This window comes from Montipora foliosa, chromosome 7 (genome assembly GCF_036669935.1).
Source record: "Montipora foliosa isolate CH-2021 chromosome 7, ASM3666993v2, whole genome shotgun sequence".
Taxonomy (NCBI): domain Eukaryota; kingdom Metazoa; phylum Cnidaria; class Anthozoa; order Scleractinia; family Acroporidae; genus Montipora; species Montipora foliosa.
In genome coordinates, this window is record NC_090875.1 from 1,640,494 (window position 1) to 1,655,493 (window position 15,000).

Consider the following 15,000-nt stretch of genomic DNA (forward strand, 5'->3'; position numbering starts at 1 on the left):
TCTTTTGACTTTCTCGTTGGAAACAACTCAGAAGTTGAGTCGATGTTGAGCATGAGATCTTCATCATCGAAAGGACCAAAAGAACTTTTCCTTCACTGCCGAATACACTTAAAAACAAAGACCTCAAAAGCTTGGAGCAGAACATGCACACTCATTTTGCCACTGTGTCCGCCAGGTTGGCTTGGTACAAAAATCGGCAAACTACGGCAATGCAACCAAGAAAGGAGGAACTTTAAACATGATCTGCTCCAACACTTAAATAACGTTTGGGTGCTTTAAACAAACTTCTGAGATTTCCCACTAATTTTGATCCTTCAGTAATACCATAGGCTCGAAAAAGTTTCTCCTTTTTTCACACAAATAAATATATTCTGTTCTTAGACATAAATCAACTGAAACCTCAAAATCTTTTCTTGATGTGATCATGTCTACAAATAAGAATATTGTTAGCCACTCTGACGTGCTTGCCTCTTCAATAAGCGATCATCATCTTGTCTTCCTAGCTTTGACGCTGAAGGCCCCTCGACTCAAGCCCTCATATGTTACTATCAGGAGTTACGTTGGCTATAATGTTGAGCGATTCTGCGAGGATTTGGCATTTGTACCCTTCCACGTGATATCCATATTTGATGATTTTGATGATCAAGTGGACACATTTAATGCCTTGTTCACAAATATCTTGGATGTTCATGCCCCAATAAAGAGAGTGAAGATCAAGGCCAGACCAAATCCGTTTGTTACGACTGAAATTCGCCAATTAATGAAGACCCGAGATCAATGGCACAAAAGTGCTATCAAGTCAAATGACGGCCTTCACTGAAATGGATATCGATTTTTCAGACAGGAAGTCAAGCGTGATCTCAGATTTGCAGAAAAAGCTCATGTAAGATCCGAACTACTGAAGTGTAGAGGAAATACCAATGCGATATGGAAGATCATAAATAACTGCCTGCCTGCCTGCACCTGGCTATGATAAAGTGTCTGTTCGAGTACTCAAAGATAGTCTGCCAGCAATTTTTCCGGCGATAACAACCATTATGAACAATTCCTTCAACACTAAAACCTTTGCAAGGTCATGGAAAATTGCTGAGGTAACTCCAGTCCTAAAGTCAGGTGATTATGAAGAACCATTCAATCATAGACCTATCTCTCTTTTGCCTGTCTTATCAAAGGTGTCTGAGCTCCTCGCTCATAGACAGTTTGTTGATTTCTCATCTGCAAACAAGAAATTAGCTAAAACCCAGAGTGGTAACCGTAAGCTCCATTCCACGGAAACAGCCCTTCTCTGTGTTACCAATGACTTGTTGAGAGCAATGGACGATAAAAAGGTCGCTGTTATTGTGCTACTTGACATGTCAAAGGCCTTTGATAGTATCTGTCATGACATCTTATTACAGAAACTCCAGGAACTTGGTATTTCCTCTCCAAGCCTGGACTGGTTTCATAGTTATCTCACTGATCGCTACCAAAGAGTACGGATCCATGACTCAGTCTCCGATCCACTTCCACTGAAATGTGGAGTTCCCAAGGGATCCATACTGGGTCCAGTTCTGTTCACTATTTATGTGAATGATCTGCTGTCTGTTCCTGAACACTGCAAATCGGCCTGCTATGTTCATGATAGTAAACTTATTTATCATTTCCTTCTCCCAACATAAATACTGCCATTGCCAATCTGAATGAGGATCTCAATAAGAACTGCAGCTGGTGTTGTCCAAATTCTTTATTAATAAACCCAGATAAGACCAAAGTCCTGTTTATTGGCGTACCACAACTCCTAAGACGGCTGCCTTCAGTACCTGTCTCAATGCTTGGAAAAGAAATCACTCCTGTTACTGTTGCCAAGGATCTTGGTATCTACATTGACCAGTCACTAAACTATAATGATCATATTACCAAAACCGTTTCCAACTGTCTACACAAACTGATCCAAATAAACAGAATCAAGCACCTATTAGATAAGAAGACATTGATTTTACTTATGAACAGTTTTATTTTTAGTAAACTCTTGTACTGTTCGACGGTTTGGTCGAACACTAGTTTTTCCAATATTAAGAAACTCCAATTGGTTCAGAATTTCGCTCCTCGTATTGTATTGGGACTCCGAAAGTTCGATCATATTTCACAAGGCATCAGATCTCTTAATTGGCTGCCTGTCTGCGATAGACTCTATCTAAATGATGCAATAATGATTTTTAAAGGTATTCACAATCTCGTCCCTGATTATCTGGCAGAAAAATTTACATTTCGCTCTCAAACTAATATTAGAAATACAAGACAGAGCACTCATTTGAACATTTTGAGATGCAGATTGGCCAGCGATCAGCGTTCTTTTTCATACCGTGGAGTCAAACTATTACCTAAGTAATGATCTTAAAAATGTAAATTCTGTAAAGGCCTTTAAATCGAAACTGACCAAACAATTACTCTTAACTTAATTTCATCTATTTAGGAAAACACATAATTTAGATTTGTATTAATTAATTGCTTATTTATTGTTATTTATATATCAATTATTGTTCTTTGTATGTAGTTAAGGTAATCATATCAAGACGAAATTTGGCTAGACTACTAAGTACCCATCATACATTTCTCACATCACATTTTCTTTCAAAATACCCTTACTGTGGCAACGATATACCGCATTTCTTTGCCCCTTAAAATCAGCATTAATTGTCTTTTTTGAAAAAAATGAGACAGTGAAATCTTCCCAGTGTTACCTGATAATGTTACATATAATCTCTAAAATACTTAACATTGAAAAAATTCGTAGGTCAGCTTTACAGAAAAATATGTTTGTTTGAAATATGTCTCATGCAAAAAATCGCGCCCCTGTTCACGGCAAACTACGAGAACGTTGGACAACTGATCAATAATTGCAATGGTCGAACTCCCTTCTCTCGCGAACCGTTTCCTTCAATCGTGCAGTGGAGTCATACTTGTTGTTTTAATCAATTTCTAATCAGCTCTATTGCTTTTGAAGTGGTGAACGACTTTGGATAAAATTGCAGTTTTATTCGTTCCCGTTGGAGATCTGGTCGATTTCGACGTTGTGGGCGCCTGGCTGAACACCGGCACAAGTCCGTCTTTGCCAGCCTTCGCGAAAAGGTGTTCCAAATCGTGGTAAGCCAGCCTGCTTTCAGCAATTTACTGCTCCATTGTCAGTTTTCCGCTGGTAAAGTTTGCACTAAGATGTTTGCATGCCTTTGGAGCGTTCATCCAAGAATTGCATGTCAGCGAAAGCATGGTAGCAGGGCTTCAGATTACTGTTATTTATAATTTGGGCAATGGTTAAATTCAATGGTGAATCAAAGACAATTTTATAGAGAGCTCTGACATCTTCTAAGGCGTCTTGTGCATCAAACGTCTCTTAAAAAAGGGTCTTGAACACTGCTGACAGGTTTTCCCGTCAACTTGTAAGGACATGTGATCAGCGCACGGATAAGATGGAGGCTATTGACGAAAAATAAATTCCTTGATGTAAGTCATTGCTCGAAGGTCAGTCCACGGCTACGAAGTAAAGTTGGTGTGTCAAACGTTGTGGAGTTGAGTCCAATGAGAACAGTACGAGAATTACTTTCGCCAGTGGAAATGAAGTTTGCAAAAAAATCAAGGCATTGTGCATTGTGGACTGTTGTCTTTCAGTAAGGTTCTTGTACCATCTATTGTTTTGATAGATAGTCCATTGATTAGAGATGTTATCGTCAAAGCAATTTCCAGATTTGTTAATGGCAGATAGCTGGCAGATCTGTGCATCTTTTCCAGTCGAAGTTGCTTCAATGTCAAAAACAACAAATTAATATTTTATGGTGTCCTTGTAAGAAAAAGGTGGATGGGTTGGGCGAAGGGCAAAGTGTGGAACCAATTTCTTGTACTGTTCTAGCTGACTTCTTGTTACATTCCTCGTTATTGTTGATAGATCCGCCAAACAACTGGTGCTTTGTGTTGGGTCTAAGTTCAGTCCATTTCCAGTCTGATAGTTGGTGCCTTCCGTTTTCTCTTTCTTTGCATTGAACTTAAATTATTGTTCCTCAGTTGAGACCGTCGTTTTTGTAGCCAATTGAGGATTTCCTGATTTTTGGTCAGTTTCATCACAATACTTCTTGCAGTGTGCGCCTGGTACAATGTTCATTTCTTCCAAAGTTTGGCACACATAGTTTTGTCCCTCGTTTTTCTGGCTTATGCCACATGCAACACGAAAACTGTTACTCTCGCTACCTCCATAAAATCTAATTTTGGCATTTTTTGATTCAACAGAATTATTTAAGCTTTCAATTCTCTGTGAATTGACTGCTGGTGCAAGTTTCTTTACAACAACATCTGTTGAATACTAGTGAACACGGATGTAAGTGCTTTTACGAGTTTATCACCGTGCAGATCTTTTCCAAAAAGTAGTTCACTGTGCCAGTAGTTTTCTGAGTTCTGTTTGTACCATACATCATTGCAATTTTGGTGCTTCCCAAAGGTATGAGGAACAATGTTTTGGATAGCAATGGGGGCTTGTTCTTGTTCTGTGCTATGCAATAACCAAAGCATTTTCCTGAATATCCTATTACTTTTACAGAGAGTTGGGAGCAACCAGGAACTTCTTACTTGTTCTCAATGCATAGAGCTTTCAGACAAGGTATCTTTTTGTGTGCAGTGTATCGGAATGCTTCTCCACCTCATAATGAACTTTATCTCTAAGATCAGCCTGTGTTGAGATTCAAACCTCTAACAAATCGTCAAACCTCTAACAGATGAAAGACACATCACAAGGTAGTCCAGAATTACTTCACCGTTCAGCTGGTAGACCATGAACAAGCTAAGTGTGATACATAGTTCAGTTGGTGCATCATTGAAAGGGAAATGAAGTAAGAAGGCCAAGGTGACAATGTTTGCAATTGATTCATAGATCACTTCGTAGAACCTTGAAAGAAAGAAACGATGTCTGAAGGCCAAGGTGACAATGTTCGCATTTGCTTCACAGATCAGTTCGTAGAACCTTAAGAGATAAACGATGTCCGAAGGCCGAGGTGACAATGTTCGCAATTGATTCATAGAGCAGTTCTTAGAACCTTGAAAGAAAGAAACGATGTCTGAAGGGTGAGGTGACAATGTTCGCAATTGATTCATAGAGCAGTTCGTAGAACCTTGAGAGAAAGAAACGATGTCTGAAGGCCCAGGTGACAATGTTCGCAATTGATTCACAGATCAGTTCGTAGAGCCTTGAGAGAGAGAAACGATGTCTGAAGGCCCAGGTGACAATGTTCGCAATTGATTCACAGATCAGTTCGTAGAGCCTTGAGAGAGAGAAACGATGTCTGAAGGCCCAGGTGACAATGTTCGCATTTGCTTCACAGATCAGTTCGTAGAACCTTGAGAGAAAGAAACGATGTCTGAAGGCAGAGGTGACAATGTTCACATTTGCTTCATAGATCATTTCATAGAACCTTGAGAGAAAAACGACGTGTCAGAAGGCCAAGGAGACAACGTTTTGATTTGCTCCATGGATCAGCTGGGGGAGCATTTACAGGTAACCGATGCCAGAATATCAAGGAGACAATGTTGAAGCTTACTTCAAACATAAGTCAGTAGGGAAACGATGTCTGAAAGCCAATTTGACACTGTCCTCGTTTCTTTGGATTCATAGTAGTAGTAGTTTATTAAAAATTATTTGCAGCCGATAGGCTGAATTACATAATTTCTCTTTAAAAAATATATATAAAACTATCTATTATTACAATAAATACAATTAAAAAACAATTAAAAAAGAAAGAAAACGTAAGGTATCCCAAATGTTCACTAACACCAACCGGGACAAAGAAGACGTCCTCACTGGCCATGTTGATGGATACTATATCATCCACACATGGACAGGATGAAGGAATTCTTTGTCCGGTTGGTGCGAGCGACCGGAGCTTTATATTTATGCTTATTCCTAAGATTATATTTATTGATATTTTCCATAGGTAGTAATTGCCTTAATTTATGGCTCTTGTTTGTTTCTATTGATTGGAAAAATCGTTCACACAATTGTTGGTGGTGTAGTTCTACAGTTGACAGTCCTAACTTATCTAATCCTGCTATATAATCATATCCGGGCAATATAATTGAAATGGCTCTCTTTTCAACTCGTGTAAATTCGTACTTAAGGTACTTAGGTAAAGAACTAAAATAACTCACAACCCCAAAGCCCATTACTGATCTAATGCAAGTCACATAAAAAAGAGAAAGATCTTTTGGAGGCACCTTAGCTCTCTTTAACTGAATTAGGAAGTAGATTCGTTTGTTAACTTTCTTGATTACATTATCAACATGTTCGTTCCATTACTACTTCAATCTCATTTCCATTTATGATAAGTGGGTCAAAAGTTGGTGGCTGCTTGGAAAAGGTTATTCTTAGCTCCTTACACTTATCAGGATGTAACTGGACTCTGTTCCTTTGGACCAAGTAGTAACTTCATTAACTATACCTTGTGCTTCACTTACACCACCCTTAAGTACGATTTCAGAAGCAGTCGTGTCATCTACGAATTTCCAGTAGGACGGAGCACCATGCTTCAAATCGTTTATCATTAATGCAAAGAGCCAGGGACCTAATTTGGTGCCCTGAGGTACACCTGACGGGACGGAACCCCAGTCTGAATAGCAGTCATTTGCTAATTTGACGCGTTGCAGTCTATCACTCAGGAAATTTATGACCCAATTGATTACACTGGTTGGAATGGCCAGACTACAAAGTTTATCAACAAGTATTGAGTGGTCTATATAATCAAATGCCTTTCGGTAGTCAAACAACATAGATCTTACAGTTGCGCCGTTTCCATCCGTACCTAAGATCCAATTATGCAACATACTGATCAGGGCCATAGTTGTTGATGAGCTTGGGATCACTCCATACTGGTTGGGGTCAATCACTTCGATGATCGCCGGTTTAATATAGTCTGTAACTATATATTCTTCGGCCAACTTTGACAGGCAGGATGTGAGTTATATTGGTCTAAGTTGTTTGATGAGGTCCTGCACTAGCCTGGTTTTTGGAAGTGGTGTCACATTGGCTGTCTTCCACATCTTCGGGAGTTGCTGTTCTTTGTAAGATGCGTTGATGATGGAGGCAATTGGCTGAGCAAGAATATCAGAAAAATCCTTCAATAACCAGTTTGGTATCTAATCGGGACCACAAGCTTTGTGCTTATTTAGACCATTCAGTACCCTTTGGACACGCTCCACGCTCACAGTGGGTATTTCAGACAACTCTTCCAGATTGCGGTAAGATAGTGGACTTGCTAGTTTGTATTCGTTAAGAGGTTCCAAAAAGGCAGTATTTATCAGGTTTGCTTGGTCTTTGGATGATAGTTCGGAAAAGTCTTCGATATCGATATGGTTGTCTAGGTCGTGGTTTGGACTTTCATCCCACTAAGACGTTTAACCTCCGCCCACCATTGCTTAGGTTGTTCTTCCTTGAGGTTCTGAACTTTTGATTGATAATATTCTGCTCTGCATTCTTTTCTTACCCTATTGACAAGGTTCCGGTAGTGCTTAAAGGACGATGACTCACTACCTCTACTGTTAAGGTCCTTTTGTCTTTTAAGTATCAACGACTTTAGCTTTTGTGTCATCCATGGGGCGTGGGCACTGCAAATTTTTGTCCTTTTGAACGGCATAAGAATGTGTAAGCCTGTGTGAATGGTCTTGCAGAATAAGTTCCACATGTCTTCACAGGTGTATAAGGCACTGAAAAGGGCATGCCAGTCAATAGAGCCAAGGAACCTCCCCATGGATACTTTAGAACTCTTCCTTGTGTCTCGTTTAATGATAACTTTTCCCTTGTTGGTACCTGGAGCTCTAGCTCTAGCTTTTAGGTGGCACAAGTATAGAATTATGGTCAGATAGACCAAAGGGTGGATGTGCTTCAGGTTTGTTGTAAAATTCATGCATGTTCATGAATACAAGGTCTAAGGTGGCGTTATCTCTAGTCGGTACTCAAAAAATCTGCTTCAATTTGAAATTTAGTCGGTTGAAATCTCCTGAAATGATGAAACCACAGTTTGGATACTTTGTTTCTGCTTGTAATAACGAATGGAACAAATGGTCCCGAATTGTCCCTTCATCCGCTCCTGGTGGATGGTAAACAACCGCAGCAATAACACAGGAAAAACCTCGAGGTAGTCTATTAGGTCTTAAGTGGAGCCATAAGATCTCATGGCTTTCGCAACATTGCAACTCATCTAGTACTTTATATTTGCATTGGCCTTCCTTAACGTAAGCACATACTCCTCCGTGGCTGTCCAAATGTCTATCTTTACGGATGACAACAAAGTCTGGGATAGACACAATACCATCAGATATTGAGGAGCGTAGCCAAATTTCGGTGATGAAGGCAAGATGTATGTTATTGCGCAAAACAAACTCTCTGATCTCGTCTATTTTAGGTACAAGAGACCTTACATTAGATAACAATACTTTTGGTGAGTTGTAGGTATTTTCGGCTGATTTTCCATAACCTTCAGATTCATCATTATCGCTGTTTCTGTTTCCTTCCAAAAAGGTGTGATTTTGAATATTTAATGAGCAACTCTGTGAATTATGCAAAAGTCTTCTTCCTTCATGAAGTTCAGGAGAAATTGGAGAACCGTATTGAACTTGAGATATCCATAGCGGTTTGTCTGCTTGAGGGTTTCTCTCAAACGCTTTGTTGACTTTTTGTCTTCCTGAACGGCAGCCACGGCAAGTTGGTCTTTGTTTGCTTATTCCCAATTGAGTCAAGGAGCGCCATAACTCAGGTTGGATGCGACTATTTGGAGATGACATTAAAAGAGCTTTTAAAAACGTTCTTGTTTTGCATAAAGCCATTAATAGCGGATTTCACTACCATATGAAATTTTAAAGTAAAAATATTACCCAAAATACCGCACAACCATAATGAAAAATTGGGCACTCACTCGCTCGCAGTTCATAGATCAGTTGGTAAAGTATTGCAAATTAGCTTTTGTAAGAATACCAGGAAGATATGACATATTGTGCCTAAGACTGGAATGGGCTAAGCCTGAGACCAGCTGCATGTGGTGCTTGCATTGCAAGTTCAATTTTTACATTCTTTTCATGACGATGGTATTCTGTGACATGAAAAAGACTTGAATGATGATGATTATGAAAGACTTAGGGGTTTCACAAGGTCACCATTCCCACTCGTTGTCGCCAGGTTTTCCATCTGTTGGTTTTGACGTGGTTTTTTGTTCTCCTGAGTTTCTTGTTTTCATGTTTTGTCGTCAATTATTCTTTCACATTAGTCCTCTGTTTCCAACTCGGTTAGATACATAGATCCAAGGGCTCCAGCATCAACCTGGTACGGCCAAGAAAATGATTCTGTTTTTCCATTGCAAACATTGCATATACCGCAAATTACGGCCACCCCACAGCTCCCACAACCCTCTGGTGATCCAGTTACAGCGGAAGCAAAAGCGACAGTTCCTGTGATGAACTACTGTAGTTGTCATATAATGCTAAATAATTGCTTTCAAGATTCCATTTGTCAAAGAGAGCTTCTGCAACTTTTTTTGCGAAGTTACTGTTCTTGAATGCCTTTTGTAGCCATGTTTTCTCGAAATAGACTTCAACACGTAGACGCTTCAGGCGATGAAAACGCTCTAAGACTGGAATTCCCTCTATGTTAAAATTGCTATGCATTGCAATTTGTGCAGCAGTTTGAGAGGTTTTGCAGACTGTGATGTTGACAATTCTTTCTCGATTTTCCCCAGTACTGACTGAGGCTTTAGTTTTGTTGCTGAAATGGGATTGGTCAGGTTTGATGAACTATCACTCAATGAAAACATTACCAATGTACTATTTACGCGAGGAAAGTTGTTGTCTCGACTTTCCACATCTGCTAAAACATCCATGTCTTTCGGTACTCCTTCTTGGGAAATCTCTTCCACGTTGATCACGGAAGTTGTGTTGCAATTGAGATCTGTAACAGGTGCACTGGACTCTTCCTTTGCCACTGATTTCTCATTAATGCTCTCATTATTTCCACCTGGTAATGAAGAATGATACATTTTTCCCTAACTTGTCCTGTTCACTACCATTTTCTTTTTTTTTTTTCACTTGTGCGCTGTTTTGCACTTTTGGGAAGAGGATGACTTTCTGCTTTCTTCTTTTCCGGAAGTTCCGGGGTAGCATCAGGATCGATTTTCTTTCTCCCAAATATATAAACTGATACATAATTTACCCCTCTGTTAAAGTAAGAAGCCAGTAGCCACATTCATACGTCAAGGTGTCCTTATACGGGCGGCTCTCTAGAATATTATCAATCTCGCAGAAATCGTCTGGCTGATCTTCCACAGTATGAGACGCAATTCCAGGTTCATTGACTCAGAAATCTCCTCGGCAGATGTAACCCATTTCATCCAATCACTTCTTTGAATCCTCGAGCAGTACATAGCTGTTGATCGTGTCTTCCATGTCCAGAAGAAGTCCTCCAGTTGGTGAATCCCAGAGAAGGGTTAATATGATAAGTATCGCCGGTTGATGATCTCTGGTAAACGGAAAAACATCTCATCGTTTCATCACCTTTTAATTTGAAACTTGTGCTCTGTGATCCATCTTTTGCTGATTGAATATTTTCAACATGGGCGATATTCATTCGTTTTCCCCTGCAGTTTGCTCATAATTTGCTCTGTGGACTTAGTGCCAGTGTTGAAGAGAGAGCTTCCAGATAGACCAACATCCCTAAAGTGCAAGAACATTGCAAGTTGATAGAGTGATGTAGCAACCATTAGTCACCAATTTCCACGCTTGGATGGGTCCGTTTTGGCACCTGGTTTAGAATGCAATAGCATCTTCTTCAATTCCAAAACCCTTCTCGTAATTATTGTAATGGCACTTGACACCGATGCTTGGATTTCAGCTGGACTTCCAAATTCAGTCTTCCAAAATGGATCGATGAGTTGGCAAACTGCTCTGATATACAGACTTCTTTCTTTTGATCCAGGGATGTGTTCATCGACTAGATCAGCAATTCGGCTTGTAAAAAGTCCTTTGCAAGCATCTGAATTCTGATCGCAGAAAAACACAAGGAGAAGATCAGTAGCGGTGAACCCACAGTCCAGGCCTAAATTCTGGCAGCAATTCCTTAAATCATAGATGTGTTGATCTGCAGCCAGCCGAGTAATCTTGCAATCCTCTATCCAAAATATTAGATCTTGGGTTTCATACTCCAAATTTTTAAGGAACAATCTTTGCCCATGGTCATAGTCTAAACAGGCAATGGAAGGAAGGTTCCAGTAGTATGGAGCAAGGTATCTTTCTCCGTGTACACCCAAACCAAGGAACACAACTCTGTCTTCCACTTCTTGTTTTGTAGGTTTCATCAACTTGTTAGCAGCTGACAAAGAGAAACCAGCAGAATCAGTGGAGTATGTCAGAAGACTGATAGGAATTTCACATACATCCCCAGATTTGAGTCTTCTCAAATGTTCTCAATATTTCAAAAGATGACATGCATTACATCCCTTCTCTGGAGTTGGCCAAATACAGAAAATCATCGATTGCTTCTCTACAGTTCCCAAGCCAGTAAGGTTGTGAATGGATACACTTTTTGCTAATTGGTGATTGTTAAGAAGGTTGTCAGCCAGCCTCTTAAGAGGGTCAAAGTCATCTTTGTCACCCTTCGATGCATCTCGGCGAGGAATTGTCAAGATTTCATTACTCGAGTTCTGCACATCTGAGTTCCACATTTTACCTAAAATGACCACCTCGCCAGAATTTGTCAAGCGTGGCTGGAGGTAGAGTTGACTTCTTGCACCATCACTTGCTTCATTTACTGGAAAGCCTTGGTAATTGTGCTGTGCTATCAATCACTTTTTCATTGATTCCCACATCAAGACATTCTTGTTTGCCGTGTTTCGTTGCTGTTGCTTCACCAGCAAGGCCAAATATATCAGCTAATAGCGAATAGTTTGTGGATCCAAGCTCGTTTTTAAACAGACTGCTGATGTCTTTGATCAGTTCCAAGTAATGATTGTTATTTTTCTTTAACAACTTAGATGTGAGATTATATAGCACCATCAGCTGAGCTGGCTTTGTCTTGGAGATGCCCATTTTGAATAAGCGCATTAGATGGATAATGAGTTTCTCCTCATCTCAACTCAGACATGAATCCATTTTTCCCAGTCACCCCTAGACAGCTTCACTGGAGTCAATTCCTTGACATGCCTTTCTGCTTCTTTTCGACCTCTTTATTCTGCTTTAAGTGCGTTGTTCGGTCTTTTACTCCATCAAGACATCTTTTAAGTCTCTCTAAAAGGAAACGACAGTTTTCAATTTACAATACATGTTTCAACATACTCATGTCATCCTCAGTTGCCAATGAGCTTTTTTAATGGTTGTACACTTGAATTTATATTAAGGCACATTACAAAATTACGTGTCAGGACTTGCGTACAATTTGAATATGAAGTATGAAATGCGCAGAAAACAAAAATAGCGCACATAGCAATAAAATAAAAGACAAAAGAACAGCGTAATTAAAAAGAAAGAGACAAATCTAAATGCCTCAACTACTGATAAAGAATGGGATTTTCCCACTTAATGTGCAACGCCTTTTTGATCTTAATTTGGAATTTTAGGACGGCAGAATCTAGGATCGTGAAACATTCTGTATTACAAGAGTCATGACAGGCCCTAGATGACTGCAGGTGTCTGTAAACATGCAAAGACTTGTCCGACAAGAGATTCTCACGAGCACGTGTACAAAGGTGGCGAGTGGTCTCGCCAATGTAGCTGGCATTACAGCCAGCACACGAAAATTTATAAACAACACGTGAACGTAGACCTTGCGGTACTGAATCTTTCATGCTGAACATGTTTCTAAGTTTAAACGTACTAAAGACCAACTTAACATTTAAATCAGCTTTACAATAATGTTTGAGTAGCTGTCTTAACGTAGTCTGAGCGATTTCAGAAAACCGGCCAACATAAGGGAGTTTAAAGAAGGTGTAGAAGTTTTCCCGGAGTTGGATGAGGCGTCCCGCCCAGTCAGAGAAGGATTCATTTTCTTAGAAAGATACCTGTGAATAATCTTGTCGATGACCCACGACGGAAAACAGTTTTTCCGTAGTAACTCAAAGGGGCGAAGCTGAAATAATTAGTGAGAAGACCAGTAAATGTCTTCTTGTGATATACAGTAGTAGCAATAGATGGATGACCGTTGTCTAGCAATATGTCCATTGTGAAACAGGTACTTGGGTGCCTTGCGTTGATGTAATCAAAGAACATGAGAGCATCATGTTCGTTATTGAACAAAGTGTCATCAACATAGCGTCTAAAGAACAAAACTTGGGAGGATTAAAAGTTATCTAACCAGTTTTTTTAATGTCCCATAAAGAGGTTTGCGAGGACTGGAGCAAGGGGGAACCCATCTACTTGGTCATGAAACACACCCTTGAATAAGAAGTGGGTCCCTGCTGTTGCGAAGGAAAAAGTTCGTTTGTTGCTTAGCACAGTTCATGCATGTAAAAGGACTCTCTGTTCGATTGTGCTTCTCCTGTACAAGGTGGATCAATGCTCTTTATGCAGCCGTTGATTTTAATACTGTTTCCATAAACATTTATGGTACACACCATGGGAATGTACATGTAGACTGACCCCTGTTTACCTTTTCATTGATGGGATGTTTCTCGCTCCATTGTTTGTACGCATTGCATCTGTCGTGCCCTTCGATCGAGGCATAGCAGCTTACAGCTTCTGATCGTACTTGTTGTAAGAAGAGATTTTACTGCCCAACGTCTAATTTGTCGGTCTTCTGCAAAATGTTTAACAACCTCTGTACCCCAGTAATGGTGGCACTTAACTTTTCTGGACTTGATCTGCTGCAGAGGATCTGGAGGTTCCTACCGGTTTAAAGGTAGGGAAAATTTGTTTATGAATTGCTGACCACTTGATGCCTTTTTGCCACAGATGAAGGGGATGGTTCTAGATCGTTTGGAGATGTAAAACGCATTGGCCTGTTTGTGGCATTCTGAGGAAGCATGTTCACCAAGTGTTACCACTCCACTCTCCAACTGCTGAACACACAATTGCATTCCAGGAGACTTGGTCTAAACACGCATTTCTGACAGGGACAAATACATCAAGAAGAACATAACCATCTTCTCCTTCCCCATTGCGGACATAATATCGAATTGTCGCAAGTTGTTTAGTTACATTCACAGTCATTATTCTCCAAGCCATGGCTCAGGATCTGTTCCATTGATGAAAACCATATCTCCTCGCTCAGGATAAAATGGAACTACAATATCTTGCTCAATATCTTGGCATACTCTTCCTCAAAAAGTCAACAACAACTGACTCTTGAGGCTCAAAAGGGTTGGAAACAACCATAGCCTTTCTCGAAATACATGTCACAGGTTGAATAACCATTTCAGGGAGACGTTCCTTGCATAGAATAGGGAAACCAGTCTCAGCAAATGTCACAGTGTTGCCATTCCCATCACGCTTACTAGGAAGAAACTGGCCTTGGACAAATTTGTGGTACTCTCCTCCAACTTCCAAACACAGGAATCTTTCAATTAAGACAACTGAAGGGTCTTGACTTTCCACATTAAGTAAAGCATGCTGTCTACTTCTGTATAGACGACCCTGACCTTCAATTCCTTGCTGAGGCTTTAGGAGGGTTTTGCAGGCGAAAGCAAATTCTGGAACAAGATTGCCACTTGATAAACTGGCAAACAATGACTTTATGTCTCTCCTTTGCTTATATTACTATAAAATGGGGTACTGCATGACTGAGCTCTGTTTACTGGGCAGTAAAGACACAAATTCCATATGGGTCAAAATGGCTACGGGAAAGCCCATAGCCGCTTAAATTATAACAAACCAAATCACAAAACTGATAACAAGATAAGTTTATCAAAAATACTTTCAGGACATTGGCTACATAAAAATATTTAGCCCAGTAAAGGTGAGGGCACAAATAAAACCAAGCATAAGAACACAAGGACAAGGCAAGGGGAGGAGGTG

At 40.1% G+C, this 15,000-nt stretch overlaps 1 pseudogene; it reads right to left on the reverse strand.

The window, feature by feature from the left end:
• Nucleotides 1–7,370: 7,370 nt before the first annotated feature.
• Nucleotides 7,371–8,835, reverse strand: LOC138009585 (uncharacterized; annotated as a pseudogene).
• Between the last annotated feature and the right edge of the window lie 6,165 nt (nt 8,836–15,000).